Consider the following 27,806-nt stretch of genomic DNA (forward strand, 5'->3'; position numbering starts at 1 on the left):
TTTAAGGCGTGCCAATTGTGCAGCATTGAAGAGAGAGATAAATGTGTGTGTCTGGACTTCAAGTCTACTGAAAATAGTTCAGCTGCCGAGCAGAGGGCGTGACTGTTTTGTCAGCAGGCAGCTGAGGGGTGAGTGAGGACAGCCAGGATGGTACAATGCCACACTTCCCTGTGTGCCCAACTCACGTCATAGGTCTTTTTTCCTGGTCAGCTCTGTCTGCCTCCAAACCCCTCTGCTTAATAATCACTATATATTTAAATTAAATTGTAATGCCTTTGTAAGTTTTGTGTGTACTCACAGATGTTTTACATCACTTCTTAGAAATAAAACTTGTGAAGAGCAAAAGTCATGCCATCCCCCTACATAATGAAGTGATCTGATTCACGGGGATGTGGAACATGGAGCAGGGCAACAGCCAGCGCATGCACATCCAGGAAATACCTACCACTGGAGAGGCTGAACTGAGTAAAGGGCTGACTGTGTGCATAGAGAATGTTGTTAAGGAGCAGTCATGACCAACCCACAGTTCTTGGATACCTTCTGTGTCTGAGATTGAGCCAGAGTTAGAGAATGAACACAAGAAGACCCAAAAGACACTCGTACCTGTGAGAACATTTGTATTTTAGTGAATATGCCTCATAAGTAGTACCACAATCCCATAAAAACAATAATACCATCAAAGGTTAACAGTACAGAGAAATAAAAGCAAATCTGTCTAGGGAATTCCAATAAGACTTTTGAAGCAATATAACACGGGTTTTTAGTGAGGACAGGCTTGCCAGGAAAGCAAATGACAAGAAGGAATTCCAAACAAGGAAAACAAAACCATTATAATAGCGGCATGCAACCTGTCACTTCAGTACAGGGAGGCCGAGGCAGATGGTAAATTTGAGAGCAGAGTGGGCTATAGAAAAATCATGGGAGAGATAGTAGTCAGAACTTTAGGATTTAACCACATGTCCCAGGTAAAACAATCAAAACAATCCCAAGCCATCATATAGGCCCCTCAGAGCAGAACACAGCATCTATGTACAGAACATGGGAAGGTAACAGGGATGCTGGAGGAAATCCCGGCACCACATTTCTCTGCTTGAGTCATATTTGATACCATATACCCAAACATATTAGGTAGGGTGTGCATTATGTCACCAATTTCTTGTTTATTTTTAAATTTCATTAAGCACATTTACATGTTTTCGGCAACATAATCTCCAGCATGCCCCTCAGTCACACAGTCACTAACTGTGCTCATAATCTGTTTCCTCTGCCCTTGGAAACACTGTATTCCTTGACTCTAGCTTAACCCAGGGGCTGAAATCTGTCAGTAAGCTGTAGACAGAAGGAGGTTCCTTGAAAGCATCCCTGTGAGGAGCAGGTAAAGTCCCAATTGTTGTGCATCATTGACAGATTCTGATGCCTTAGATCCATAGGAATGTGAGAGCCTTCCTGAGGTTAGACTCAGGGGAAAAGGAAAGCTGTCCTGTGGTTCAAGTACAAATGCTAGGAATGATGGACCTTAACTAAAATCGTTGTATGCAGAAACTATCAACCAAAGCTTTCTAATGCTTGGATGACTGTAGCCTGTGACTGCTCACCTACAGAGACCCAAAGAGATCAATAAGCTGGCGCTGCCAGTGCCTCTAACTCCTCTTCCTCCTCTTCTTCCTCCTCCTCCTCCTCATGCTCTTTAAAATAACCACATGTGCTCTTCCGACCGGACCAGCAACGGGGTAGCTAGGGCGCAGGGTCGGCTGACACTCGCCAGCTACCCACAACACCCGACACAGGATCTTAAGACTTCTGGTGAGTAGAACACAGCTTCTGCTCCAATCCAATTGCGCACGGGACCTGAGACTGCATTAGTTAGGGAAGCAGAAAACCGGCCTGAGTAGGACCACAGGCCTCTTCCGGCCGGACCAGCACCGGGGTAGCTAGAGCGCAGGGTCTGCTGACACCCGCCAGCTACCCATGACCCCGCCACAGGATTTTGAGACTGCTGGTGAGTGGAACACAGCTTCTGCTCCAATCTTTAAACAGTGACAACGACAACAACTAACCCCAGAGATTACCAGAAGGCGAAAGGTAAACGTAATAATCTTACTAACAGAAACCAAGACCACTCACCATCATCAGAACCCAGCACTCCCACTTCGCCCAGTCCAGGGCACCCCAACACACCGGAAAAGTTAGACACGGATCTAAAAGCATATCTCATGATGATGGTAGAGGACTTCAAGAAGGACTTTAATAACACACTTAAAGAAATACAAAGGAACACTGGTAAACAGGTAGAAGACAGTAAAGAGGAAGCACAAAAATCCCTTAAAGAATTGCAGGAGAACACTGCTAAAGAGTTACAAATCCTTAAAGAAAAACAGGATAACATAATCAAACGGGTAGAAGTCCTTACAGAAAAACAGGAAAACACATCCAAACAGATGATGGAAATGAACAAAACCATACTAGACCTAAAAAGGGAAGTAGACACAATAAAGAAAACCCAAAATGAGGCAACACTGGAGATAGAAACCCTAGGAAAGAAATCTGGAACCATAGATACGAGCATCAGCAACAGAATACAAGAGATGGAAGAGAGAATCTCAGGTGCAGAAGATTCCATAGAGAACATCGGCACAACAATCAAGGAAAATGTAAAATGCAAAAAGATCCTAACTCAAAACATCCAAGAAATACAGGACACAATGAGAAGACCAAACCTACGGATAATAGGAGTGGATGAGAATGAAGATTTTCAACTCAAAGGACCAGCAAACATCTTCAACAAAATTATAGAAGAAAACTTCCCAAATCTAAAGAAAGTTATGCCCATGAACATACAAGAAGCCTACAGAACTCCAAATAGACTGGACCAGAAAAGAAATACCTCCTGACACATAATAATCAGAACAACAAATGCTCTAAATAAAGATAGAATACTAAAAGCAGTAAGAGAAAAAGGCCAAGTAACATATTAAAGGCAAGCCTATCAGAATTACACCAGATTTTTCACCAGAGACTATGAAAGCCAGAAGATCCTGGACGGATGTTATACAGACACTAAAAGAACACAAATTCCAGCCCAGGCTACTATACCCAGCCAAACTCTCAATTAACATAGATGGAGAAACCAAAGTATTCCACGACAAAACCAAATTCACACATTATCTCTCCACGAATCCAGCCCTTCAAAGGATAATAACAGGAAAAAACCAATACAAGGACAGGAACCACGCCCTAGAAACAACAAGAAGGTAATCCCTCAACAAACCTAAAAGAAGACATCCACAAGAACAGAATGCCAACTTTAACAACAAAAATAACAGGAAACAACAATTACTTTTCCTTAATATCTCTTAATATCAATGGACTCAACTCCCCGATAAAAAGACATAGACTAACAAACTGGCTACACAAACAAGACCCAACATTTTGCTGCTTACAGGAAACTCATCTCAGAGAAAAAGATAGACACTACCTCAGAATGAAAGGCTGGAAAACAATTTTCCAAGCAAATGGTATGAAGAAACAAGCTGGAGTAGCCATTCTAATATCTGATAAGATTGACTTCCAACCCAAAGTCATTAAAAAAGACAGGGAGGGACACTTTATACTCATCAAAGGTAAAATCCTCCAAGAGGAACTATCAATCCTGAATGTCTATGCTCCAAATACAAAGGCAGCCACATTCATTAAAGAAACTTTAGTAAATCTCAAAGCACACATTGCACCTCATACAATAATAGTGGGAGACTTCAACACACCACTTTCACCAATGGACAGATCATGGAAACAGAAACTAAACAGGGACACAGTGAAACTAACAGAAATTATGAATCAAATGGATCTGGCAGATATCTACAGAACATTCTATCCTAAAACAAAAGGATATACCTTCTTCTCAGCACCTCATGGTACCTTCTCCAAAATTGACCACATAATTGGTCACAAAACAGGCCTCAACAGATACAAAAATATTGAAATTGTCCCATGCATCCTATCAGATCACCATGGACTAAGGCTGATCTTCAATAAAAAAATAAATAATAGAAAGCCAACCTTCACGTGGAAACTGAACAACACTCTTCTCAATGATACCTTGGTCAAGGAAGGAATAAAGAAAGAAATTAAGGACTTTTTAGAGTTCAATGAAAATGAAGCCACAACATACCCAAACTTATGGGACGCAATGAAAGCATTTCTAAGAGGAAAACTCATAGCTCTGAGTGCCTCCAAAAGGAAACTAGAGAGAGCACACATTAGCAGCTTGACAACATACCTAAAAGCACTAGAACAAAAGGAAGCAAATTCACCCAAGAGGAGTAGACAGCAGGAAATAATCAAACTCAGGAGCGAAATCAACCAAGTGGAAACAAGAAAAACTATTCAAAGAATCAACCAATCAAGGAGCTGGTTCTTTGAGAAAATCAACAAGATAGATAAACCCTTAGCCAGACTCACTAGAGGGCACAGGGAAAGCATCCTAATTAACAAAATCAGAAATGAAAAAGGAGACATAACAACAGATCCTGAAGAGATCCAAAACACCATCAGATCCTTCTACCAAAGGCTATACTCAACAAAACAGGAGAACCTGGATGAAATGGAGAAGTTCCTAGACAGATACCAGGTACCAAAGTTGAATCAAGATCAGGTTAATGATCTAAACAGCCCTATATCCCCCAAAGAAATAGAAGAAGTTATTAATAGTCTCCCAACTAAAAAAAGCCCAGGACCAGATGGGTTTAGTGCAGAGTTCTATCAGACCTTCAGAGAAGATCTAATCCCAGTTCTTCACAAACTGTTCCACAAAATAGAAACAGAAGGTACTCTACCCAACTCATTCTATGAAGCCACAATTACTCTGATACCTAAACCACAAAAAGACCCAACAAAGATAGAAAACTTCAGACCAATATCCCTTATGAATATTGATGCAAAAATCCTCAATAAAGTTCTTGCTAACCGAATCCAAGAACACATCAAAACAATCATCCATCCTGACCAAGTAGGTTTCATCCCAGGGATGCAGGGATGGTTCAATATACGGAAATCCATCAACGTAATCCAGTATATAAACAAACTCAAAGACAAAAACCACATGGTCATCTCGTTAGATGCGGAAAAAGCATTTGACAAGATCCAACACCCATTCATGATAAAAGTCTTGGAAAGATCAGGAATTCAAGGCCCATACCTAAACATGATAAAAGCAATCTACAGCAAACCAGTAGCCAACATCAAAGTAAATGGTCAGAAGCTTGAAGCAATCCCTCTAAAATCAGGGACTAGACAAGGCTGTCCATTTTCTCCATACCTATTCAACATTGTACTTGAAGTCCTAGCCAGAGCAATTCGACAACAAAAGGAGATCAAAGGGATACAAATTGGAAAAGATGAAGTCAAAATATCACTTTTTGCAGATGATATGATAGTATATATAAGTGACCCTAAAAATTCCACCAGAGAACTCCTAAGCCTGATAAACAGCTTCGGTGAAGTAGCTGGATATAAAATTAACTCAAACAAATCAATGGCCTTTCTCTACACAAAGAATAAACAGGCTGAGAAAGAAATTAGGGAAACAACACCCTTCTCAATAGTCACAAATAATATAAAATATCTTGGCGTGACTCTAACTAAGGAAGTGAAAGATCTGTATAATAAAAACTTCAAGTCTCTGAAGAAAGAAATTATAGAAGATCTCAGAAGATGGAAAGATCTCCCATGCTCATGGATTGGCAGGATCAACATTGTAAAAATGGCTATCTAGCCAAAAGCAATCTACAGATTAAATGCAATCCCCATCAAAGTTCCAAATCAATTCTTCAAAGAATTAGAAAGTGCAATCTGCAAATTCATCTGGAATAACAAAAAACCTAGGATAGCAAAAACTCTTCTCAAGGATAAAAGAACCTCTGGTGGAATCACCATGCTGGACCTAAAGCTTTACTACAAAGCAATTGTGATAATAACTGCATGGTACTGGTATAGTGACAGACAAATAGACCAATGGAATAGAATTGAAGACCCAGAAATGAACCCACACACCTACGGTCACTTGATCTTCGACAAGGGAGCTAAAAACATCCAGTGGAAGAAAGACAGCATTTTCAACAAATGGTTCTGGCACAACTGCATGGTTGTTAACATGTAGAAGAATGCGAATCGATCCATTCCTATCTCCTTGTACTAAGGTCAAGTCTAAGTGGATCAAGGAACTTCACATAAAATCAGAGACACTGAAACTTATAGAGGAGAAAGTGCGGAAAAGCCTTGAAGATATGGGCACAGGGGAAAAATTCTTGAATAGAACAGTAATGGCTTGTGCTGTAAGATCGAGAATTGACAAGTGGGACCTCATGAAACTGCAAAGCTTCTGCAAGGCTAAAGACACCATCAATAAGACAAAAAAACCACCAACAGATTGGGAAAGGATCTTCACCTATCCTAAATCAGATAAGGGACTAATATCCAATATATATAAAGAACTCAAGAAGGTGGACTCCAGAAAGTCAAATAACCCCATTAAAAAATGGGGCTCAGAACTGAACAAAGAATTCTCACCTGAGGAATACCGAATGGCAGAGAAGCACCTGAAAAAATGTTCAACATCCTTAATCATCAGGGAAATGCAAATCAAAACAACCCTGAGATTCCACCTCACACCAGTCAGAATGGCTAAGATCAAAAATTCAGGTGACAGCAGATGCTGGCGAGGATGTGGAGAAAGAGGAACACTCTTCCATTGTTGGTGGGATTGCAAGCTTGTACAACCACTCTGGAAATCAGTCTGGCGGTTCCTCAGAAAATTGGACATAGTACTACCGGAGGATCCAGCAATACCTCTCCTGGGCATATATCCAGAAGATGTCCCAACCGGTAAAAAGGACACATGCTCCACTATGTTCATAGCAGCCCTATTTATAATAGCCAGAAGCTGGAAAGAACCCAGATGTCCCTCAACAGAGGAATGGATACAGAAATTATGGTACATTTACACAATGGAGTACTAATCAGCTATTAAAAAGAATGAATTTATGAAATTCCTAGCCAAATGGATGGACCTGGAGGGCATCATCTTGAGTGAAGTAACACATTCACAAAAGAACTCACACAATATGTATTCACTGATAAGTGGATATTAGCCCAAAACTTAGGATACCCAAGATATAAGATACAATTTGCTAAACGCATGAAACTCAAGAAGAATGAAGACCAAAGTGTGGACACTGTGCCCCTTCTTAGAATTGGGAACAAAACACCCAGGGAAGGAGTTACAGAGACAAAGTTCGTAGCTGTGATGAAAGGATGGACCATTTAGAGACTGCCGTATCCAGGGATCCATCCCATAAGCAGCTTCTAAACGCTGACACCATTGCATACACTAGCAAGATTTTGCTGAAAGGACCCAAATATAGCTGTCTCTTGTGAGAAGATGCCGGGGCCTAGCAAACACAGGAGTGGATGTTCACAGTCAGCTATTGGATGTATCACAGGGCTCCCAATGGAGAAGCTAGAGAAAGTACCCAAGGAGCTAAAGGGATCTGCAACCCTATTGTCGGAACAACATGATGTACTAACCAGAACCCCGGAGCTCTTGTCTCTAGCTGCATATGTATCGAAAGATGGCCTAGTCGGCCATCACTGGAAAGAGAGGCCCATTGGACTTGCAAACTTTATATGCCCCAATATAGGGGAATGCCAGGGCCAAAAGAATGGGAATGGGTGGGTTGGGAAGTGGGGGGCGCTATGGGGGACTTTTGGGATAGCATTGGAAATGTAACTGAGGAAAATATGTAATAAAAATATTAAAAATTTAAAAAATAAAGAAAATGCAGATGTTAACACACAGGGCACAAAGGACACGTGGACACATGGAGGAAAATTGCTAGTAAAAGCAGTTGGACAGCTAGAAACAGGCTCACTGAAATGTGATAGGGGATTGTAAAACGGCCTAATCAGTAAGAGGGGCTTGCCGCACAAGCCTGAAAATCTGAGTTTAATCCCTGGAACTCATGATGAAGGAGAGGCGTGACTCTTCCGTGTGGTTTTGGACCTCCATGTATGTGGCATAGCCTGCACAGGGATGCTACTGGAGTACAACAAATAAAATGCTGGGTGACTTTAGGTGTGACTGAGGTCAACACCATATTCAACAAGAACTTATGGCGCATATTCAGAAATTAGCATGCTATTTAGTATACAAGGGAAGCTTCACGTGTGTTTTCCACAGAAGAGGTATGTGAACACTCTAAGAAGGATGTTTTACGCACGGTAAAATGTATATATTCAAGGACCTGGAAAGCACATGTAAGTGACTAGTGTGGGAGCTATCAAAGCAGCCAAGGTGAAGGGGCAGTCACTAAGGCTGGCACGATGGTCATGGGGTTATGCAAAAGTATCTCTGAAGGAGGAATAATTGGAGACCTTCCTGAGCCAATGAATATGAATGTGTCTACTCATTCCTGGTTATAAGGGATCTATTTTTAACATGCATGTTTATATATTGCTTTAAGGAAATACTCAATCAGAAATGTGTCCTTAAAGTAAGAAAAAGATTTATTTTTTTAGCTTCTCAATCCCACTTTATGAGCAGTGCCTACTCTCAGAGTACTTAATATGATGTGGTATGGAGCTCCCTAGATAGACTGAGGTTCTTAAAGAAGTGCTGTGTCTTCTTGGCACTAGATTCATCACTTAACATGCTCTATTATTTGGGTAGTGGAATAATGACAAGATGGGTAAATGGCCATGCAAGTAGCCTAAAATGAAGAGGTTTTAGGAACCTCTATATAGATAAGAAAAGTGACCCTCTCCAGGGAACAGCACATCAACTGTTTGTCCGTTGTCTAACCATCAGATCTGACAACATATAGACAACATATATATGTGGACTGAACAGGTTGTGTTCTGGGATACATCTGTATATACATATGTGCATGCAATAGCAATTAATGAAAAAAGAAGCCATGGATCAGAAGAATGGGGAGGGACACACGGAGGGAGGGTAGGGAACAGACAAATATTGTGACTAAATTGTTATCTCAAAATGATTTTTAAAAACAATGAATATCTATATAACTGAATCATGGTAAATTCATACTTTTATGTAAATGAAAAAAGAATCACTGGAGTTCATATATTTTTTAATCAATACTGCTATGAAAATGTTCATACACTTCCAATGAGAATTACCTATCTCCTGTCTTCCTCACAGCAACACAAACCTCAATTCCTGTTCATTGCAGATTGGCAAAGAGTTTGACCCCAGTACCCTGCTTTAAAACATTCTTAGACTAATAAAGAAACATTTTTCAAAAAAAAAATAATAATAAAATAACCACGTGCTCACACAGCTGTACGTAATGAGCAAGCTGAGCATCAGTGCTGCTGGTGCATCTCCATCAAAGCTATGGCTCACCTTCCCCAGCTTCTCTGGACATGTACCTGTGTGCCTGTCCTTTCTTCATCCCCTCATCTTCTTTGTCAGGTCAACTACCAAACTGCAGAGGATGTTGCACATTCTTCTTGCTCCTATCACCCCCCTCCTATGTAAGATAGTTTTGTGATAACTTTGTTTCTTGACTGCAGACTTCAGGGAACAGTTGTGATCAAGGCTACCATAGCAAAAACAGAGGGACTCAAGAAAATGTTTTATATTACATCTGATCATGCCCAGTTCCTTCACTAGTGTTTTGGCAGAAACATTAGCAGCCATATTTACAGGCAACGCACAGAAACGGAAGACAGTATTCTGGAAGAGGGCACAAATAGTTCCCCAAGAAAGTGACCTAGCCAAACACCTTTTAAAAACTCTCCTGGCCCATAGCTGTACCCACAGATGTGGAGCTCAGTAGTAAGAACTGGCACCAAGACATGTGAAATTCTGCAGAATAGAGAAAGCACCACCAAAACAAAGACACACTAAACAGCTAAGAAACCTGACCATACAAAGAGGAGAAAACGTTATTATTTACACTTTCAGATGGAAAAAAATGGAGGCATTAGGAATTATTAATATAATAGAAATTATAAATTAAAAGGTTTGAAGATAAAGTTAAGAAAATCTTCTAGAAAGTGGAATTACAAGTTAAAGTGCTGTAAGATAATTTTTTAAAAATTTTGTCAGGTGGTGGTACCATGTGTTTCAGATCTCAGGCCAGCCTGGTCTACAGAATAAGTTCCAGGGCAGCCAGATTATACAGAGAAAGCCTGTCTTGACCACTCCCACACCCCATTTTTAAAACTGGGGCATTATCTCATCATGTCCTTAAGTAATAGTAAGGAGCATGGGGAATGCTCTGGAGAAACTCAGTGAAAGAGTCATCTGTGGAGCAGAAGCTCATGAGTTCCATATGAAGAGGCTGCTAGAGCACACAGCACATGAATAAAAAATCCTCCTGCCAAGGCTCATCCTTAGGAAATTTCAAAATACTGGGGACAAAGGCTTTCCATCAATGGAAAAGCAAGTTGCATGTGCTCCTATAAGGAGCTCTAGCCTCCATTCATGCACACGTGCACCACACACACACACACACACACACACACACACACACACACACAAAGTTGATAAAAGTCTTAGAGAGACATTAGAATTTTCAAACCATTGTGCAGAATGCCTGCTATAAATGATTTAAGAAAAGAGGGTTTACTCTGGCTCTGACTCCACAGAGGACAGCCAATCAGGATGGGAAAAGGATGGAGGTGACACTGGTCCTGTTCAAGGTCTCTGGAAGCTGCTTGTTCCTGTCTCTACAGAGCAAAAGGCAGAGAAAGGGAAACTGGCTTTCACCTGCCTTCTTTTCCCCCAGCTGTACTCAGCTGGCGAGCTAGCCTGTGTACACCATGGTGGTGCCACCACTTTTGGGGTGGGGCTTGCTTTCACAGTTAATCCTGTCTGGAAACACCCTTACAAACAAGCTCAAAGGAGTGGCTCAGTCATGCCCTAGGAATTTCTTAATCCAGTTAAATTGACAATTAAAACCAACTATTGCAGGATAAAATGATTTCCAAATTTGAATCCTGTACTGGCTATTTTTTTGTGTCAATTTGACACAGCTGGAGTTATCACAGAGAAAGGAGCTTCAGTTGAGGAAATGCCTCCAGGAGATCCAACTGTAAGGCATTTTCTCAATTAGTGATCAATGGGGAAAGGCCCCTTGTGGGTGGGATCATCCCTGGGCTGGTAGTCTTGGGTTCTATAAGAGAGTAGGCTGAGCAAGCCAGAGGAGGCAAGCCAGTAAAGAACATCCCTCCATGTCCTCTGCATCAGCTCCTGCTTTCTGACCTGCTTGAGTTCCAGTCCTGACTTCCTTTGGTGATGAACAGCAGTATGGAAGTGTAAGCCAAATAAACCCTTTCCTCCCCAACTTGCCTCTTGGTCATGATGTTTGTGCAGGAATAGAAACCCTGACTAAGACAAATCTTATGCTCCATCAAGCTAAAAACTACGAGGAATGGAGCATGGGAGCTCCTAAATAAGGGTTAGTATTTTATTGTTAAGGTATTTGTCTTATTATTTTGTAAAAGTGTAGATTTATTTACTCTAACACACATATGTACACAGGAACACACACACACACACTGGGGGTAGGGGTGTTACATATATGGAACCTAAGGTTTTACCCATACTAAGTCATTGCTCTACAACTGAGCTACATCCCTAGCCCAGCACATGTACATTTGTCATGTTGTTCACTGCACTCTTTGCACACTTTAATATGTTCTATACTGGCAACTTTTAATTTTGCAAAATACATGTTGGACAAAGAAAGTCTATCAAGAAAATAAGAGAGTGGCACCATCTATTGTGAGTTGTAAAAATGTTCCTCATGGCAGACCCTGGTCCTTTTCTCATTGCTGTGGCACAGAGCTTGACAGAAGCACCTTGAAGAAGAGGTTTATTATGGCTTACAGCCTATCATGGCAGAGAAGAAGAGACTCCACAGTGGTGGGAGCATTTCAACCATGTCGTGGCTGGTCACATCATGGTGCCAAGCAGGAAAAAAAGAGGGAATGGTCAGGAAGCAGAAGTAGCTATCAGGTTTAAGCCCTACCACACCCCTGCCAGGGAGGCAGGGTCCCAAAGATTCCACCACCTCTAAACACACAGCACAGCCAACTGGAGACCAAGCCCTCAACCACAGGAGTCTGTGCAGATATTTCACATTCAAACACAACATTTTCATTTTTATAGGCAGTCCTGTGCAGTGTGCTCTGTGAGCAATCTATCCCAATTATAACCACAACTCTATTTTTGCTAAATTATAGACCTATCAGTTGATGTATGTCATTCAAAATGTTACTATTTTCTGCTATACGTTTTCTACCCTAGAAATAAGCATGCTGGCAAGACAGAACCATTGCCACAATATTCTTCCTGTTTGCTACTCAAGGAGACTTTGGGTGCAGGCTGGCTGCTCTAATCACAGTTTTGCAATAGGCAAGGTTTTGTGGCCTTTTCTAGTCTCCCCATCAATAACACAGGAAATAAATGTTCTTGTCTTGTGTGTTTTGCTTCTAGTTCTTTTCAAGAGCTAATATTATTTTTTTCTTATCCTTGTTTACAAATATTAGGGTTGTAATGTTATAAATTAAAAGTGGTTATAACACCGGCCAAGAGGTTGCCCATATGTAATTCCAGAACTTGGGAGACTGAAGCAGGAGGATAGCTACAAGTACAAAGCCATTCTGGACCTCACAACAAGCAATAGGCCAGCCATGGGAACAGCAAGACTCTGTCTCCAAACAAAACAAAAGAAAACAAAAAACAGTGTTTATTACTCTTCTCTAACACAAACAAATAAATGCAGACTGAGTGGTTTTACTTGTTAACAGTCTCTCTCTCTCTCTCTCTCTCTCTCTCTCTCTCTCTCTCTCTCTCTCTCTCTCTCTCTCTCTTTCTCTCTCTCTTTCTCTTTCTCTTTTTGAGATAGGATTTCTCTATAGCCCTGATAACCATGTTGGCCTTGAACTCCAAGATCTGCCTGCCTCTGCTCCCAAACTTTGGGATTAAAGGTGTTTTAACTTGGAGATAAACATAGTCACAATGAAAAGAGAGAATGGAGGGGATGGTAGCACTTGCTTGTGATCCCATCATTGAGAAGTGGAGACAGGGTTACCTAGAGTTCAAGATCATTCTTGGCTACTTGGGATGGGACCAGCCTGGGCAACATGAGACCCTGCTTCAACACCTACTCCCAATAATAAATTAAATATGATAGCACTAAAACTTGATGTGCAACAGTCCCTTATGGGGTTCTCTGAGGTGTGGAACTATTAATTCTTTTTAAAATTCTGTAAGATTTTTTTTTCAACCAATATTCTTGATGCTTCTTAAGGTACAAAGTACTTTTGTTTAGGAAAATAAAAGGAGCTTTTTCTTTGAGCAGTAAAGGTTGGAGCTCCTTTTTCATCTAGAATGAGTGAGTTTTTTTCTGTGTTGGAGCTTGTTCATTGTAAGTTGCTTTTGCTCCATCCACCAAATATATGTATATGTATATGTGTATATGTATATATAAGTATAGATCTGTGTATATAAGTATGCATGAACACATGTGGAGTTGATGAGACAGGTGGTTGGGCCTAACCAGAGTATGTGTGCATGTGTGTCATGTGTGTGTGTGTGTGTGTGTGTTTGTGTGTCCATGAATATTGCCTGTGTAAAATATTTTCTTTCTGTATGTCAGGAGGCATCTAGGAAAGACTGAATGCATCAAAGTAAGTTTTGGGAAATGGCCCACCATTTTTCATTGCTGCTGTGGGTAAACTCTGAATTGCAAGGCCTTCAGAGACTTCATTCCAGGATTGCTTCTTGCTACTGATATGCCTTTCCTGTCACTATTACATGGTTCCTGGGAATTAGTACATCCTACTGGGCAGATTTCCTGCAGATCAACAAGGATGTACTCTCATTTAGCAATGCTGTGTAGACATACTGATAACTTCATAATTCCTGAGAATGATTTTATAGAATTCTTAAATTTATACAAATAATTTTCAGCCCTCTAAAATCGGCAAATGGGGTTCTGTAAACCTTCTTGTGTTACATGCTAATTGCACTGGAATAAGAAAGCAGGCTTGAAACAGATTTATGATCAGGGAAACATTTCTTCTAGGTTAGATATGATGAAACTATTATCTGGTAAATAAAGGTCGTAAACTGGGAATGGACAATATATTGTGGTTACAAGGACAGAAAATAAAATATTGACTGGTTTATCTATAAAAAATTTCAAAATAATAAGACACTAGGCAGATGATTTGTTTTTTGGTAAAACTGTGCTAACTCATGACATAAGAACTATAGTTTTAAACTTTTAATGAACTTTTGGAGCTAGCAACAGATAATGTTTAGTTGGGTATTAGTCTTAATGGAAACACATGTAAACATTTCTGTTGTAATTCCTTATCATTTATGACTTGAATTAGTGTCTTAAACTTGCTATGAACTTAAGGGGAAAAATACTTGGAAACCATATGATCTATTCTTCTCCTAAGAAAGTATAAGAACTAAGAACCGACAATAAGAAAAGGGCTTTTTTTTTTTCTTAGTTGCAACAATGAAAAGGTAGAAGCTTTTTTCCAGCAATAACAGTGAAGTCTTTTTCTTACATTCAGAAATAAAAAGGTGAAGCTTTTTCTTTGAGCAGTAAAGGTTGGAGCTCCTTTTTCATCTAGAATGAGTGAGGTTTTTTCTGTGTTGGAGCTTGTTCATTGTAAGTTGCTTTTGCTCCATCCACCAAATATATGTATATGTATATGTATATGTATATGTATATGTATATGTATATGTATATGTATATGTATATGTATATGTATATGTATATATGTATATATAAGTATAGATCTGTGTATATAAGTATGCATGAACACATGTGGAGTTGATGAGACAGGTGGTTGGGCCTAACCAGAGTATGTGTGCATGTGTGTCATGTGTGTGTGTGTGTGTGTGTGTGTGTGTTTGTGTGTCCATGAATATTGCCTGTGTAAAATATTTTCTTTCTGTATGCATGACTTCCTCCTCCTTTTTCTCTGGCTCACAAGAAGTTAATGAACTCCAAGTCTCTCACCCATCATCTATCATCATCTATCATCGAGGGGTCTGCAAGAAAAGAAGAAAGAGCCAGAGTAATCAACTTCTTTGCTTAATTCCCCTGCTGCTGAGCATCAGGAGTTAATTACCAGATGCCAACAGCTTTTGGTCTATGAATAGCAAAGAGTTAAGAAAGGTAAGTACTACTAAAAGTGAGCAACCTTTGCCCTTGCAAAACCAAGTGTTGCCCCTGAAACCACCAACACTACCAATTGCTATTTTCCTCAGTGCATGGTACTGGGCTGGTTCTCAGCAACAGTACAAAAAGAAAATGGGAAATAACGAAGGTGACTTCTTCCCTAGCAACCAGTATTGTAGTCATTTCTGACCAAAGACTCATAAAGCAAGAAAGGGGACTGACCCTTACGTTGCAGTATGAGTGGTTGCCTTGCTTCACAGAATGAAGAGGTGAGAAAGCTTTTTACAAAAAGACATAAAACCCAACATTTAAAGGAGAGATTTCAGAAAATTATGCTTTGTAGTATTAAAGCATATTATAGATTCTTATCATCTTACTTCTCCTTTATGTGGAAATGTACATATACCTCTTGAGCACCAACATAAAATTCCCAGTTTCCTTCTAAAAATCACAATGTGGCCTGGACCATTTTAAATTTGGTACCTTGAGTTTTAAGGTATTTCTTCAGCCAAAGTAATCATTTATATAAAGTTCAACATGAGTTTGGAATGCTAAATCTAGACTATGATCTGGATGGAATTAAGGGACTTCTAGGACATTCTGAGCTAAAGCTGTACTTTGTGAGTGGTGCAAGTATAAATACATAAAAATGCCCTAAATCCTCGGTTATTGGATCAGTGCAAACTCCTTCCCTCACCCTCAGGCTGAAGACAAGCAGGCCCACCCCTGGCTCTAGGCTCTGTAGGGATGAAAGGCTCTGGGGCAAGGCTAGGTTCTAGAGAATGGCTCCCTTTACCTTTGGAGTTTTAAGGGTTTGGAAGCCCAGGCTGTTTAAGCTTGAAATCTGGGAAGGCCTGCTGGCCTGAGGGCTAGACCAGGAACCAGAGCAGCAGAGAGCTTAAAGAGGTGTCTTAACTACTTTGGTCTAGTCTCTGCATCTGTCGGAACATAAAATAGGTAAACCCTTGCAACCAGTTTCCCAAAGAAAGAAACAACCTGAAGATTAAATCCAAGGAAAACAAAAGATCATACAAGAGAGAAGTTACAAAGTAGATCACAAGTATAGATTAAAAAATCAAGAGCCTACAATAAGAATATTTACAGAAATATAACCCTGCCCGAACTACCTTCAGATGCAAGTCTGTTAGTTTACAGAATTTGAGATATTTTCTTTGTTTCTAATTGGTTTGTTCCTTTAAAAATACATTTTGATGAGATGACAGAAAAGGCACTTGTCACCATTTCTAACAGCAAACACTCCAGAGATGTAGGCATTAAGAATGTATGAAGTGTCCAAAGATTGATCTCTTCCTAACTTAATAACAGTGTCTTAGAGTTTCCATTGCTGTGAAGAGACACCATGAACAAGGAAACTCTTATAAAGGACAAGATTTAATTGGAGCTAGCTTACAGGTTGAGATGTTTAGTCCAATATCATCAAGGCAGAAAGCATGGCAGCATCCAGGCAGGCTTGGTACTGGAAGAACTAAGAGTTCTACATCTTGTTCTGAAAGCAAACAGGTGAACACTGGCTTCCAGGCAGCTAGGGGGAGGGTCTCAAAACCCATCCCCACAGTGACACTCTTCCTCCAATGAGGCTACACCTACTCTAATAAAGTTACACATCCTAATTGCACCACTCCCTGGGCCAAGAATATTCAAACCAACACATTCCACTCCTTGTTTGGTCCCATAGACTTGTTCAAACACATGAGTCTGTGGGGGCCATACCTAAACGTAGCATAATGCAAAAATACATTGAGTCCAACTTCAAAAGGCCCCATAGTCTATAATAGTCTCAACAATGTTAAAATTCCAATGTTAAAACTCTCTTTTGAGGTTCATCTAATTACTTAAAAGGAACTCCTTATAAGCTCAGAATCAAAAAAGCAGATCACATACCTCCAACATCACATGATATACATTACCATTTCAAAACTTCATAGTGAGGAAATACCGGACCAAAGCAAGATCAAAATTCAGCTGGACAAACTCCAAACTCATCGCCTCCATGTCTAATGTCCAACTCCTTTCTGCTTTGTTGACTGCAGCACAGTTCTCTTTGGATGGTTCCACTCGCTGTTAGCAGCTTTCCTCAGCAGGTATACCACAACCCTGGCACCTCCTACATCTTGGGGTCTCCAAGACAACTTCAACATGACAGCTTCTTGTTCCAATTTCTGGGCTTCTCCAAATGGCTTGGGTCACATCGCTTAGCTATGCACTCTGGTTGACTCCATTCCACTGCTGCTGTTATTCTTGATATTGGCATCTCCAAAACACTAGGATCTACTGTTGCAACTATACTTCACCAATAACCTCTCATAGGCTCTCTTCATGGTGCCAAGCCTCAACTTCTTTGCATGACCCTTCCAGTCCTGGGTTGTCAACTGCAACTGAGGCTGTACCTTCACCAGGCCTCTCCTGGGCTCTCACAGTGCCAAGCCTTAGCTGCTCTCCACGACTCCATCATGTCTAAAAAACCAGTACCATTTGGGTGATTCTTACATACTACCAAATTCAGCTATTTCTGGAACACTGGAACACAGCTTTTTTTTTTTTTTTTTTTTTCCTTTCAGAAAGCATGTCACCACAGTGACACTGGTCTTTTAATCACTGATAATTTCTTAGCTCCAGCTAATCAGCATCAATTTTCCCAGTAGTCATTCTATTCTTGATTCTAAAGCCAGATCCACATGGTCCAAGTGGCTGAGGTCTACTGCTTATTGGAGCTGGAACATGGCCCACTTGTTCATTATTACCAGCTTTCTTTTCCAACTCCTTCACTGTCTAAGCTTGGCTGTCATGGAACTTGCTCTGTAAATTGAATTTGAATTCTGAGATTTGCATGACTTTATCTCCAGAATGTTGGGCTTAAAGGTGTGTACCACTGCCCCTTACCTCGCTCCATACTAGGCTAGTCTTGAACTCAGAGATCTGCTCTCTCCTGGGATTAAAGGTGTGTACGACCATGCCTGAACCTAAGCTTTTCATGGCCACTGTGCCTCAAGATTGGAATCAAAAGCCCATGTCTTCCAGCCTCAAGATATGGATCACAAGTATACCCTTCATTTCTGGATTGTAGTTCATTACAGACTAAAAGTCCAAATGAAAACCATAGCCAAGTAAGAATGTCTAGCATGATTTAACTATTTCTTTCTCAACTACAAACACATAAACAATAAGCTGGGTGGGATCTTGTCCCGAGGTCACCACTATGTTCATCTGTTTATTTCTGGGAACATAAGATTCCGCCCTATTGTTCTTCTTGGTGTCCCTTTGTTCTTTGAACCGTACGTTTTATACTCTTTCTCCCAAAGCTTGCTACAGTTGATCAAAATGCTATTCATGGGACTAAACCAGAGAATAAAGTCTCTGCTTGGCTTTTTTGAGACTTCCTTTGCCAATGCAATTAATATAAATCTCTTTACCTTAGCCTCAGGCAGGTTCTTCAGAAAAGGGCAAAAGTAGCCACAGCCTTCACCAAAAAAAAAAAAAAAGCACAAAAACAGTTTCTAGGCCAACTATTGAAATTCTTCTCCACTGAAATTTATTGGTCCAGGTCTGCACAGTTCAAATCACCCTCAGCACCAATGTCTTTCATGTTCCTACAAGGATGGTCCATTAAGGACCACTTAAGGTATTCCATTGCTTTCCAAAGTCCCAAAATTCACATTCTCAAAAAATAAAAATAAAAAATGCATGCATGGTCTATCCCAGCAATTTGCTATCCCAGCAATTTGCACTTCTGGTGCCAACTTCTGTCTTAGCTAAGGTTTCCATTGCTGTGAAGAGACACCATGACCAAGTCAATTCTAATAATTGACAACATTTAACTGGGGCTAGCTTCCAGGTTTATAGGTTCAATCCATTATTATCTAGGCAGGAAGCATGGCAGCATTCAGGCAGGCAGAGCTGGAAGAGCTGAGAGTTTTACATCATGTTCAGATGGGAAACAGAAGACTGGCTCATCCCCATGGTAAAACCCTCCCTCCAAGGAGGCCACACCTACTTCAGCAAGGTCACACAGCCTGTTTATGTGACATGTTTATGTCATTCGCTGGACTAAGCATATTCAAACCATTGCACACAACATTTTAACCACAGTGTTTGGGAAACTAGGGCAGGAGGATCATGAGTTCTAGAGCAGCATAGGCTATTTAGAGAGCCACTGTGTTTAAAAGGAAGGAAGAGAGGAAGGAAGCAAAGAAGCAGGGAAGGAAGGGAGAGAAAGAAAGGAAGAAAGAGAGAGAGAGACAGAGAGAGAGAGAGAGACAGACAGAGAAAGGAGGGAAGGAAGGAAGGAAGGACGGAAGGAAGGAAGGAAGGAAGGAAGGAAGGAAGGAAGGAAGGAAGGAAGGAAGGAAGGAAGGAAGGAAGGAAGCACATGGTGGCCTCTGCATTCAGCTTCTTCTCTTCTAGCAACCTGGGCATACATGGCTGACTTGTGTAGAACATAAACAATAACAGACCGGGAATGAAGAGATGCCCCTGCAGTTAAGAGTGCTTCCCCTTCTTCCAAAGAACAGGAGCTGGCTTCCCAGCACTCATATGAGGCAGCTTACAATTGCCTGTAAATCTAGCTACATGACACCTGCACACACGTGGCATCTACACACAAGTACACATAAAGAGGAATAAATATTTTAAAAAAAGAATTGATTGAGAATACATATGCAAACCATAAAAGCAATTTAATTCTTAAGGTTTATTGACTATCAATTACTTAGATTGCAGGTAGTTGCATAATTTAAGTCAGGAAAAATAGGCTCTCTTCTCATTCTCAAGACCCTTAAACTAAGTTATCATTGATGTAAGTGTGTGTGTGAGTGTGTGTGTGTGTGTGTGTGTGTGTGTGTGTGTGTGTGAGTGTGTGTGAGTGAGTGTGTGAGTGTGTGTATATATGCCTGAGGATGCCAGAGATCTAGCATGCTCCTGAAGCTAGAGTTGCAGGTGCTGGTGAAACACCTGATGAGGATGTTGGTAACCAAACTCAGGACCTCTGGAAAAGCACCACACACTTTTCTGTACTGAGCCATCTCTTGCACAACAAGCCCTAAATACTATATTTTTCTCATACTTCCTACTTGACTTTAAAAGTAAAAGTATAAACTGTAGTTCAAGATGCATGTTAGATTACCAGCATCTCAGCATAATAAATAAGTTAATATTTATGTGTGTGTTTCTTTCTGTGCCCACCACAATGATCTGTAGGCCTTCCACAGTGAGTCAGAGCTGACAAGCTACTAGTCTTTCTGTATACTGATCACACACAATGGACATGAGGCAAAGCTACCAGTAAGGAATCTAATGGCTGATGGTAGTCATTAATTCTAGCCCAAAAGGAGGGAGGGGCACTGGAAAAAAATGTTTTGTATTTTCTGAAAATACTACAGAAAGTACTCTGGATCGTATAGAAAGTCATAAAGATGAGTGGGCCAGATGCCCAATAAGGTCAAACAAACAGCCACATCTTATTTTAGTGCTCCTTTCTTAAAAGTTAATTATTCTATTGAGTGCTTTAGGATATGTTTGTGAAGGACATTGAGGTTCTCTGTGAGCACAGGCATGATCCCATGTGTTCCCTGCCAGCACCAGGAGGCAGAATAAACCTTGGCTCTCTTGCCTGAGGATGGAAAGTTTACAGAGCTGCCTGGCCAGGACTTCTCCACTGGCTTGCCTCTATCAGTACTCTATCACAGACTGAGTGGAACAGAGACACTTGGAAGCAATCGTTGTCATATATTTGCTTCTGGTTATCCATCTTCACAGAAAACACAAGTAGGATTACTTAGTACATTAGTGCTTTCAAGGAATAACTAATATGTTAGATTTTAACATTAAAATGCACATGTGTGTAGCTGTGTAGAGTCAGGCCTGAGTATAAAATACTTTCAAGCATCATAATACATGTGGCATATCATTAGGCACTGTAGTTTAAAATTTTCAAATTAGAAAGAAATCACTCCCCATTAATTCTCCTAAAAATTTGGTAAAGTGTTTTCTTTACAAATTGATACCAGCTAGTGTTAACTACTTAATAGCATACATCATATCAATTTTGTAAATAAGCATTATCACACAAATATGAGATGACTTTCCTGGTTTACTTAATATGACCCTATTAGTGTGATAAAGTAATGCCCCACAAATTATTAAACAACCGACTTGTCATAGATCTTATCAAATATATATTTTTAAAATTGTTTAAGGCTTAATTTGTCTTACATGTATGAATGCTCTACTGCATGAATGTGTGTGCACAGTGTTCATGCTGTACCACACCTGTCATGTGAGCACCTGGAACTAGAGTCATGGGTGGTGAGCCTCAATGTGGGCGCTGGAAGCCAAACCTGGGTCCTGTGGAAGAGCAAGAGCTCTCACCCACTGGGCCTCTCTGTGGGCCAGCACGGATATGCTGTGCCTAAGAGTGACAAATTTCCATCATGGCCTGGTTGCCAGTGCTTACTTCACACATTTGAGAGACATTTACAGAGGAACAAAAGAATCTTTCAACCCAACTGCATTTGTACAAACAAATACTGTAAACACTCCTTGCTTTTGTTTATTCATTTTTTACTCCAGGGGAAATGGAATCATTGTGTCACATGCCTAATAGCCTAATAGCATTATGTACCACACCTGTCATGTGAGCACCTGGAACTAGAGTCATGGGTGGTGAGCCTCAATGTGGGCGCTGGAAGCCAAACCTGGGTCCTCATGAAAACTGAAATACAGTCTCCAAATCACCTTTGCTTAAATGTATTTATAAATGTTTTTCTGTGTGAATTTCTAAATCACTCCTACCAGCAAGCAGTACAATGATATATTTGAATAGATTTTACTAATGCAAAATAAGTGGAATGAAAACATATATAGTTACAGCAGCATTAGGTATCTCAAACCAAAGAGATGCCTTAATAGTCAGTTCTTTGTCCAGATTTCATTAACCTATCCAGTAATGGACACTATTGGTTTAACACTGTGGTTTTCTGTCAATGTTTCGGGTTCTTTGGCATGGGTATTAAAAATGTTGATATTTGATGTCTTTATAATAGGCCAGTAGAGGAAAACTTTATAAATAAGTCAATACTTGATCAAATAGTCTATCTTAGCTATAATTACAATCAGTAGACACAGATCCAATGCCCTAATGTTTCTGTTGCTGGGATGAAATACGATGATCAAAAAGCAAGATGAGAGAAAGGATTAATTTGGCTTACATTTTCCATATCACTGCTCATTGTCAAAGGGAGTCAGACAGTAACTCAAACAGGGAGGAACCTAGAGGCGGTTTCTGAGCAGAGGCCATGGAGGAGTGCTTTTTGCTGGCTTGCTTCTCACAGACTTCTCAACCTGCTTTCTTATAGAACCAGGACCACCAGTATTGTATTAATATTTAAATCCTGGCCTGGGATTTCTACTCTGGCCTTAAGTTATTGAGTTCCCAGATAAAACACACACACACAGCCTTTATATTTATAGTAAGCCCTAAATAGCACAGTAGCCGGGCAGCTGCCTATCCTCCATGCTGTTAGAATCTACTTTCCTGTTGATGACCCCGAGTTATTACTTACTATTTACTACGTTCCATCTGGGCTGTTCCAATTAAGCAGCCTTCAAAACCACATACTCTTGATCCTTAACCCGTGACAGCTTCTCCTTCCTCCTCTTCTGCACATTCTTCTTCTTTGTGATCCTCCTCTCCAAGCTCAGGAAACCTAAACCCCCCCTATGTTTCTTCTGCCCAGCTATTGGTTGCTGGCATCTTTATTCACCTATCAGAATTAATTTGGGTCACTGGGACTATGTGCAGACTCCAAATCTTGGGGGCCTGCACTTAGCATGACAACAGCTAGCAAAAGAAAAAACTTCAACACACTAGCCCAAGAATATCACCATCCACAACGGACCGGGCTATCCCCCATTAGTCACTAATTAAGAAAGATGCCTTACATGCTTGCCCACACCTGGGTCTTATGGAGGTTCCCTCCTCTCAGATGACTTTAGTTTGTGTCAAGTTCACATAAAACTACCCTGTCCAACATATCCCATAAGCACATCATGGTCTTCAAGAGACTTCAGATAAATAAACAAACAAATTTACTCACACAAGCAAACCATTTTTACACGAGTATTTGCCCAAGTAAAATGAAAACTATATAAACTTACGCACAAATGTCTCTAGCAGCTTTACTCAGAGTAGTATCTCAAAAAAGATACAGTCCAAATGTTCATTATCACATATACAGATAAAGCTATGTTAATATCTATCACATGGAATGCAATGGAAGCTAGGGAACATGTTATAGATACATGGAGCAAGACAGATGAATCTTAAAGCATCTATGCTATGCAAACAAACTAGGTCCAGAGAGTATACATTCTCTGTAAGAAATACTAGAAAATACAAATTGAACCTATTGCAGTCATTTGAAGAGAAGTGCCCTTATGGGCTCACGTGTTTGAAAACTTTGTTGCACTCTGAAGGTATGACCCTTAGGAAGCAGGGTCTTACTGGAGGAAATGTATCACTAGGGACTGGGCTTTGTCTCCCTGCCAGTTCACTCTGCATGTGGCTGGAAATGGTCTGCCAGTTTCCTGCTCTATCATCATCCTGCCACTTGCTGCTATGCCTCCTGTGGTGTGTTGCTGTCCCCCAATCCAAACAACCTCCTTCCTGGGGAATTGAACTGCAGCTCCTTGCAGCTCCTGTTTACTTCCCCTCAACAAGGGATGGAGAGATCATGAGCCCCTCACTCAATTATCCAGTTGTTCCCTACCACCTGTTTTATGTATCATTGCCTTAATAGCATGTGGCCTCAGAGAGGGGCAGAAGTCTATAGCCTTCGGGGGAGGGGAAGGATGGGAGGGACGGGGAGGGGGACCTCAAACAATTTGCTACTGGAAAGCCCTGATCACTACTGAGTAAAGGCTTTCTAGGTATGGCCCACTGGTAGGGGAAGAGTGCCTACATCCCTGCAATTAAGACCACAGCTATGTTCTGTAAGAAAGCCTTATAAACTCATCGGTTCCTCAGAGTGAACTTGTGCCTCTGTTTGCCATTGGGATCTTAGGAAACAGGAAAATGTTCTTATGTCTCCCCTGGGGAAGAAATTTACTAATACCTCAACTATAGTGGGTTCTTTTTCCTCTAGAATTATAAGCCAAAAAAATTACACTTTTGTTTTGCTATAAGTTGCTTTTGGTCATGTTATCTTATCACAGTAACAAAAGTCAATGCTGCAACAGTTTTTTTTTTTGTTTGTTTGTTTTGTTTTTTTGTTTTGTTTTGTTTTGTTAAAGTCAATGCCTACAACTGGGTGGAGGCAGAACTGACTAGAAAGAGGCATTGGTAAGAAACTACAGATTTGGGGGTTTGTTATTGATTCAGCAGTCAGTGTTGTACACTCAGAAAGGAAGCATCTTATTCCAGCTTTTTATAACGTGGCTTCATAATAAAAATGACAAAGCTTGGTAAGAATGGGAAGATCACTGAAATGATTCTCTTTTCTTGGAGCTCAGTGTTACAAGTTAACATTTACCAGAGCAAGCATCCCAGCTGACACCACTCTGGGATCCCTGGTAGGCAGGCTTACATGCTGATGTTAAGCTCTGCTCCTCCTACACATAAAGCTGAGCCCTGGGCATACACTCTCCACAGAAAATAAAACCCAAAGGTCTAGGGACAGGCCAGACAGGGCCAAGACCAACCTGACTTCTTTGCTGGGAACTCTTGTTATCTTGTTCTGTATTTATCCAGTGCTGTATTTAGAAAAGATTAAATCAAAACTGTGAAATTAAAACATGATGAGTGACGGTTCTAAGAGAGAACAGCTGTGGCGTTAGATTTTCATCATGTCAGGCCTGAGACCTGGACTTCAGGTCACTTTTTTCCATTGGCACCCGTCCTGAAGGGCAAGAATTATCTTTCTCCTGGCCATTTTCTAAGCCACCTGTTGCCTCCATGGGGTAGGATTAATAGGGTTTAAGTGGGAACGAGTCTTTTCAAAGGTCTAGGTTGAATGGGATCCTCATGGAGTCCTCGCCTTCAGAATATGTTGATAAAGCAACATAATACCATGTTAGCCATGGCGCCCTGTGTGCTGTATTCCTTGTAGGTGGAAAAGAAAAACTTTTGGACCACATGATTCAAATGTATAGCACTTGGGAGGCAGAGGCAGGCAGATTTCTGAGTTCGAGGCCAGCCTGGTCTACAAAGTGAGTTCCAGGACAGCCAGGGCTATACAGAGAAACCCTGTCTCGAAAAACAAAACAAAACAAAACAAAAAAAAAACCCAAAACAAAACAAAACAAAAGAATAAATAGCTACTGTTTGCTAAAGTATGTTACCATGTACTTCTTGAAATAGTTAAACTTAATATATGTTCAAATAAATCTAAACTCACTATAGAATTCAAGAGGTAATGGCAATTACTTTTATTTTTCTCTTTATTTCTTTTTGGTTTTGTTGTTGCTGTTGTTGTTTTGTTTAGAGACAGGGTCTCGCTATGTTGCCCTGACTGTCCTGGAATTGACTCTATGGACAGGCTGGCCTTAATTTTAGATACCTGCAAGCTTCTATCTCCCAAGTGCTCGGATTAAGAGTATGTGCCAATAAGCCCAGCTTCCTTTTTCTTACTAAATGCAAGGTTTGTTGTCAGTTTTGTCTATAAAATAAGGTCAGTTTGACTGGTTTAACATTGATGTTGACTGAGTTACTGGCATACCTTACTCGTTAGAATGCTAACAGCTGGCCTAAGAGACAAAAGTCAGAGCATCTCAAATGCACTCAACTAAATGAAAGAAGTCAACTCAAAAGGTTTCTTATGCCTGATAACATTCACTCAACATTCTGGAGGAGAAGAGTGCAGAAACACAGAGAATAGATGAGAGCTTTCCAAGAGCCAAAGTGGGCATAGGGCTTGAACAATAAAGGAATGCCTCTATGTTATGATTATGGAGTAGTTGTATGTGTGACTGTGGGCAAGAACTAGTTGTTAAATGATATTAAAAACTACAATATGTAAATCATCTTGAGTTGGTGGCCATTCTGATCTACAGTGTGAGTTCCAGTAGGGTTATGCAGTGAAACTATGCCTTGAAAAACAAGAACAGAGCAAAGAAAGAGCAACAAAATCATATCTTAATAAAAAAAAACCAATATTTTCAAATTAGTATCATCTACCCCCAAATCTGTTTTAAAATGAAGGAAGAAGCAAGGACCATCATAGGCATTGCAGACTTGAACATTCCCATCAGATTCTAAAGGTACAAAATGAGTCATCAAACTCTTCTATTAATAGTAAGCGAGCTGCATGAGTCACAGCATTTCAGTAAGGTTGTGAGTCTTGGGAAGAGTCACTGGTACCATGGTCACTTTTTGCATCTGTTTCTAGATGTTGCAAGGGAGTTGGTGTGCTTGAAATTTAGTTTTTACAGCTAAAAGATTAAGATACTTGTTTGAATGGAAATCAGAAAACGTTACCACTATTTGCTGTTTAGTTTGCTCTTTTAGTTATGTGTCTGTTAACTCCCTTCAGAAATTGTCAAAAGCAGATAAACCTTTAGCATGTATTTATGAACTCTACATTTTCTAAGCTAAAAATGTATTTACTTATCTTTATTTGAGTATAATCTAGCCTCACTATGATTAGTGACATCTCTGCAAGATGAGCATTTTAGCAATATTTTGTGGAGCTGGCATTTAATATAGTATGTGGTAAAGAAAATCAAAAGTTTGTGATTTCCCATTCACAGTAACGGCTTGTGTGAAACCCTGCAGTCATTTCGGCTCAGGTTTAGAAGGCATTGTTTATTTCATCGTCCACCTTCTGCCCCACATAATGCATTTGCCAAGGATGGGGATATGGCTCACACTTCTATTCAGTCAGTGCAATCACCTCCTCCCTGAGTCCACAGTACTCTGAGTTACTCAGACCTGGGTATGTGGGACCCTGAGCTTCCATTCTAGAGGACCAGAATCAGGAGCCCTGTATAAAGCACAGGAATCTATATTTGGGTACCTCCTAGGAAAAGCCAGAGGCAGACATCTGCAGTTCCCACAGTGACCTTCTCAGAGCCTGAGCTGTAGGAAAATGTCACAGAAGAAGTAGAATAGAATGATCCATGTAAACCAAAGGTTTGAAGATAACAGGGAGCCACATTTCCCCTTCTATCCCCACTCAATGAAAACACTCAACATGAGGGACTTCTTTCTTCAGAATCTCCAAAAGACCTTTTTCTGATGTATTAAAAACACATGAAGGGGGCTAAAGAAATGGCTCAGCAGTTAAGAGCACTGATTGCTCTTCCAAAGATCCTGAGTTCAAATCCCAGCAACCACATTGTGGCTCACAACCACCCGTAATGAGATGTGATGCCCTCTTGCAATTGTCCTACACTCTCCGGAATATGAGATTACAGGTGACACCACCCCTGGCCTGTGCTCTCCTTTTCTCTATCTCTCCATACACACAAGCAGGTGTGGTATCTGAGCCCATACTTGGGAAGCTGATGCAGGAGGGTTACAGATTTGTGGTTAGCTGAGGATGCATGAAATTATCTTAAGAA

This window comes from Mus caroli, unplaced genomic scaffold (genome assembly GCF_978045245.1).
Source record: "Mus caroli unplaced genomic scaffold, Mus_caroli_1 scaffold_15, whole genome shotgun sequence".
NCBI classification, from domain to species: domain Eukaryota; kingdom Metazoa; phylum Chordata; class Mammalia; order Rodentia; family Muridae; genus Mus; species Mus caroli.